Genomic DNA, 6,492 nt, shown 5'->3' with positions numbered 1-6,492 from the left:
CTCTGTCTTAGGTCAGATAGGATCACCACTTTACTTTAAGAATGTGAAATGTCAGAATAAGAGAATAATATATTTCAGCTTTTATTTCTTTCATCACATTCCCAGTGGGTCAGAAGTTTACATACACTCAATTAGTATTTGGTAGCATTGCCTTTAAACTGTTTAACTTGGGTCAAACGTTTCGGGTAGCCTTCCACAAGCGTCCCACAATAAGTGGGGTGAATTTTGGCCCAAGCCTCCTAACAGAGCACATGCTTTTTCAGTTCTGCCCACAAATGTTCTATGGGATTGAGGCCAGGGCTTAGTGACGGCCACTCCAATACCTTGACTTTGTTGTCCTTAAGCCATTTTGCCACAACTTTGGAAGTATGCTTGGGGTCATTGTCCATTTGGAAGACCCATTTGCAACCAAGCTTTAACTTCCTGACTGATGTCTTGAGATGTTGCTTCAATATATCCACATAATTTTCCTTTCTCATGATGCCATCTATTTTGTGAAGTGCATCAGTCACTCCTGCAGCAAAGCACCCCCACAACATGATGCCGCCACCCCCGTGCTTCACGGTTGGGATGGCGTTCTTTGGATTGCAAGCCTCCCCCTTTTTCCTCCAAACATAAAAATGCTCATTATGGCCAAACAGTTATATTTTTGATTCATCAGACCAGAGGACATTTCTCCAAAAAGTACTATCTTTGTCTCCATGTGCAGTTGCAAACCATAGTCTGGCTTTTTTATGGCGGTTTTGGAGCAGTGGCTTCTTCCTTGCTGAGCGAACTTTCAGGTTATGTCGATATAGGACACGTTTTACTGTGGAAATATACACTTTTGTACCTGTTTCCTCCAGCATCTTCAACAGGTCCTTTGCTGTTGTTTTGGGATTGATTTGCACTTTTCACACCAAAGTACGTTCATCTCTCGGAGATAGAACACGTCACCTTCCTGAGCGGTATGACGGCTGTGTGGTCCCATGGTGTTTATACTTGCGTACTGTTGTTTGTACAGAGGAACATCGTACCTTCAGGCGTTTGGAAATTGCTCCCAAGGATGAACCAGACTTGATGAGGTCCCCATATTTTTTCTGAGGTCTTGGCTGATTTATTTGGATTTTCCCATGATGTCAAGCAAAGAGGCACTGAGTTTGAAGATAGGCCTTGAAATACATCCACAGGTACACCTCCAATTAACACAAATTATGTCAATTAGCCTATCAGAAGCGTCTAAAGCCATGACATAATTTTCTGGAATTTTCCAAGCTGTTTGAAGGCACAGTCAACTTAGTGTATGTAAACCACTGACCCACTGGAATTGTGATACAATGAACTATAAGTGAAATAATCTGTCTGTAAACAATTGTTGGAAAAATTACTTGTGTAATTAGTAGATAACCGACTTGCCAAAACTATAGTTTGTAAACAAAACATTTTTGGAGTGGTTGAAAAACGAGTTAAAATGACTCCAACCTAAGTGTAAACTTATGTAAACTTCCGACTTCAACTGTATATTGGCCGTATACTACAAACCTATTATAAACTGGTTACCAACGTAATTAGAGCTGTAAAAATAAATGTTTCGTCATACACGCAGTATAGGGTCTGATATAGCATGGCTGTCAGCAAATCAGCATTCAGGGCTCGAACCACCCAGTTTATACATATATATATACTATACATATGTATGTTGATGTAACGGATGTGAAACGTCTAGCTTAGTTAGCGGTGCGCTCTAAATAGCGTTTCAATCGGTTACGTCACTTGCTCTGAGACCTTGAAGTAGTAGTTCCCCTTGCTCTGCAAGAGCCGCGGCTTTTGTGGAGCGATGGGTAACGATGCTTCGTGGGTGACTGTTGTTGATGTGTGCAGAGGTTCGCGCCCGGGTATGGGCGAGGGGACGGACGTAAAATAATACTGTTACATTGATGCTGTTGACCCGGATTACTGGTTGCTGCGGAAAAAGGAGGAAGGTCAAAAGGGGGGTGAGTGTAACGGATGTGAAACGGCTAGCTTAGTTAGCGGTGCGCGCTAAATAGCGTTTCAATCGGTTACGTCACTTGCTCTGAGACCTTGAAGTAGTAGTTCCCCTTGCTCTGCAAGGGCCGCGGCTTTTGTGGAGCGATGGGTAACGATGCTTCGTGGTTGACTGTTGTTGATGTGTGCAGAAGGTGCCTGGTTCGCGCCCGGGTATGGGCGAGGGGACGGTTTAAAATTATACTGTTACATTGACACCCCTTCAAATTAGTTGATCCGGCTATTTCAGCCACACCTTTTGCTGACAGGTGTATAAAATCGAGCACTCAGCCATGAAATCTCAATAGACAAACATTGGCAGTAGAATGGCCTTACTGAAGCGCTCAGTGACGTTCAACGTGGCACCGTTATAGGATGCCACCTTTCCAACAAGTCAGTTGGTCACATTTCTGCCCTGCTAGAGCTGTACTGGTTAACTGTACTGTAAGTGTTGTTATAGTGAAGAGGAAATGTATTGGAGCAATAACGGCCCTGTACGAAGGTATACACAGTATAACTACTTACTTTCAGTGGGAATTGCGTATACTCACTTCTTAATTAAGGATCGGACCCTTTTTTTCCATTTTCGTCTAAAATTACATACCCAAATCTAACTGCCTGTAGCTCAGGACCTGAAGTAAGGATATGCATGTGCTTGATACCATTTGCAAGGAAACACTTTGAAGTTTGTGGAAATTATCTGGTAAAAGATAATCCAAACAAAAAAAACATGCGTTTTTTTTCATCATTGTTGAAATGCAAGAGAAAGGCCATTGTGTATTATTCCAGGTTAGGTGCAATTTAGATTTTGGCCACTAGATGATAGCAGTGTATGTGCAATGTTTTAGACTGATCCAATGAACCATTGCATTTCTGTTCAAAATGTTGTATCAAGTCTGCCCAAATGTGCCTAATTGGTTTATTAATACATTTTTCAAGTTCATAACTGCACTCTCCTCAAACAATAGCATGGCACTCTTTCACTGTAATAGCTACTGTAAATTGGACAGTGCAGTTAGATTAACAAGAATTTAAGCTTTCTGCCTTATGTCCTAGGAAATGTTCTTGTTACTTACAACCTCATGCTAATCACATTAGCGCACGTTGGGGGGATAGAGGTTAATCCCCACAATGTGTATCAAAGTGGTGTAGTGGAGATATATGCCATATCAATTAAATTAGCTTATGGAACAGACCAGAATGTTTAGCTAAAAATGTTATTAAACTATTATTTTGAATTTGAATGGTCCTAAATGCAATTTGCGGGAAAACATTGTTCTAAGATGTGCACTGCACATGCAAGCTGATTCATGGACAGAGATATAAATATCCGTACATATTTTTGAAAGAGGGAAGATCTAAAGATGCAACAACTTTCATGGGTTGCTAATATGACTAGGATAATGTCTTTGGCTGCTAGACAATGAAAGAAAGCTGAAAGATAACCAACTGAACAGGTGAAGCATATGAGGAAGCCATTATTAAATAATTGCCTCCACGTTTCTATGGTGGATTTTGGCTATAAGCTACTTTGAAGCAAGATAAGGCATCACCATAATATGAAGTAAAACTTCCAAGTTTCAAACAATTAAGAAACGGGAAAAACATTGCAATGCTAATGATAGGCCTAAACGTCATCTGGTATACTCTTAGAAATAAGGGTTCCAAAAGGGTTCTGCAGCTGTCCCCAGAGGAGAACCCCTTTTGGTTCCAGGTAGAACTCTTTTGGGTTCCATTAAGAACCCTCTATAGAAAGGGTTCTACATGGAACCCAAAAGGGTTCTTCCTGTAACCAAAATGGTTCTGCCTGGAACCAAAAGGGGTTCTCCTATGGGAACAGCCAAAGAACCCTTCTTGATTCTAGTTAGCATCTTTTTTTTCTAAGAGTGTAGATGGAAAGGGTTTCCCAAAAACATTCTCACTTAAATGTAAAATAGATACAAAGTAGCCTGCCTACCTGGCAGAATGATATTATGATTATTTGCATCAATCCAGTGGCTATTTGGTTTGCAAAATCTATCTTATGTGCTACAGAAACACCACTAACTTGCCAGAAAATACCAACCCTACCGTTATGCTTATTTACACTGAGCTGCACTGCGGTCGGAACGCAATTATGGTTACATTAAGATACTGTGGAGCCGGCACGCGATATAGATCGGAAAATGTACCGCAATGCAGGGATGGGATATACTGTCCCATCATACTCCAAATTGTACCTTTATCGACACTGATAATTCAAGTATGTTGAAATACTGCTTGTTTTCCGTAATACTGGGCTTTCCACCCTCATGCTAGCTAGCAGTACCCACAGCAGCCATTATGGAATGAAACATTGTGTTGCACAACAAAAGAGCTGATTGCCTGACACTGCCATTCCAAAATGGCAGCAGTGGCCATTGCTAGCCTTCCGACCCCAGTGCCGCTCAGTGTAAACAAGCGTAACGGTAAGGTCAGTATCTTCTGGCAACAACACTAACCAAACAACAGTGCTAGGTGCATGGGCATTTGAATAAGCAAATCTAAATATCTTAGATTTTACCCAGACCTCAAAAGTGGTCTCCTGATGTGGTTTACACATTGTTATGGATTTCTAACATCCAATTAGTTGTTTTTCTATTAAAACAGTGTGACGTTGAGAGCGAAACCCCCCAACATTGGACAAATCTGAAACCTGTGAATTTCTGACTCAGTTGACAGCCTCATTTGTCTGTTTCAATAGTAGGTCTACTATTAGCCTACTTGCAAAGGACAGCTTGGGTTGGCCTGACTGTGAAAGACCAAAATGGGATTCATCATTTTAGGTCATTCAGAGTTTATGGCACTGTTCCTCACTGAATTTTTCAAACACGGCACCTCTCCGTCACCGGGTGGACCGTTTGGGAACTTTTTGGCCAAATGAGCTTATACACACTTCTCCAGGCACCACTACACCACTGGTGCTGACATTGTATAGGCTACTCTCTCAACTAAGTGTGTGTGTGTGTGTGTGTGTGTGTGTGTGTGTGTGTGTGTGTGTGTGTGTGTAAGCCCTTAAACACAAACATGTGGCTGTATCACCACCAACAGTCTGCAAAGCGGAAGGAAGAAGTAAAGAGAAGACAAACAGGGAATAAAAGACAACAGAAGAGAAAACCGAGAGGTGAAGCACAGAGTCCCCCCCGTATTAGCGAGAGCAGATAAGCTGAAAATGAGGAGTGGATTAGTGGTGTGCTTTGACTCGTCTCGACACTGAGACCTTTCACTTTCCCCCTCCGCGTCATAATGCCTGTCATGCTGCCCGACACTAAGCCTGGCTCTTTATCTTAATCCTCCTTACTGAGAGACTATTTGGACTATTGGGGGGCCCCATGAGCAGGAAGTGGAAGGGTAGAGGGGGCAACACCACTTAGCTGAAGGGCTGGCAGAGGAAGGACGCATCAGAGCTCTGCCCTCTGTCAAGCTCTGGTACTCCTGAAACACAATAATAACTATGGTATTCACACAATACACATTAATACCAAATGGAATACACTAAACATTAATACTAATGGACAACATACACCAACAGGCTATCCTCAGTGTCCCTAAACTGCTGCTCATTTGAAACACAGTACTAGGAGTGGATTGTCTTTATTGTCTAACTTCAATGGATCTGACTGAGTGAAGCTGGCTATTGATCCTACATCCATGACCTACTGTATATAGAAGAATACTTTTAAATGCATTAATCCTAGATATTGAAACAGGAAATCATATATTGGCACATCACATACTCATCCATGTACAGTATGCCACACATTCGATTAGGTAGGAAGTGCCATTAAGAAAATGGAGGGCTTGTGTAAGACAGCTGAGTTCGAAACGTTGCCGTGTGACTGGCCCCATGGTTTTAAGAGCGGTCGCAACGTAAGCTTCTGCTTCAGATGATGCTAGCACATAGAGTACATACACACACATACATCACTTACAACAAGTCAGCCAAAGAAGATGCAAAGAGAGAGACACATTTCAAACATTTTGTTATTTCCCAAATCCAGGAAAGGCTACATTGTTTTATTGGAGTGTTTGATGAATAGGTCAAAGGTCAGCCAAGCATCCAAGCACACAACAGCTAACTCTTTAGCTTTATGCTTTGTTTCACGTTCAGAAACGTAAAGAGAGAAAAAAAATACAATGGGAAAATTAAACAAAAAAACAAACAATATTTACATACTGCATTATAAATATGTCAAATGTACATCATTATACACAAAGTACCTCAAATGGTCAGATAATGTAGCTACATTGAGACCTAACCAAAGTACCTAAAAATATGCTTAAGAACAATGAAGAAAAAAAGTTGAAAAGATATCAAAATAGGGTTTACAAGTCAAGGAAGACTGACTGTAAAAAAAACTAAATATTTTCAATTGCTTGACTGGGAGCTTGTCTGGTCATAGAGAATCTTGGACCCATATCTACGTCCTGGGTATGTCCAAAATAGTAGCCTACTCCCTTTATAGTGGA

The sequence above is a fragment of the Oncorhynchus keta genome, chromosome 15, assembly GCF_023373465.1.
Source record: "Oncorhynchus keta strain PuntledgeMale-10-30-2019 chromosome 15, Oket_V2, whole genome shotgun sequence".
NCBI classification, from domain to species: Eukaryota; Metazoa; Chordata; class Actinopteri; order Salmoniformes; family Salmonidae; genus Oncorhynchus; species Oncorhynchus keta.
Note: the sequence above shows the minus strand (reverse complement) of the source record.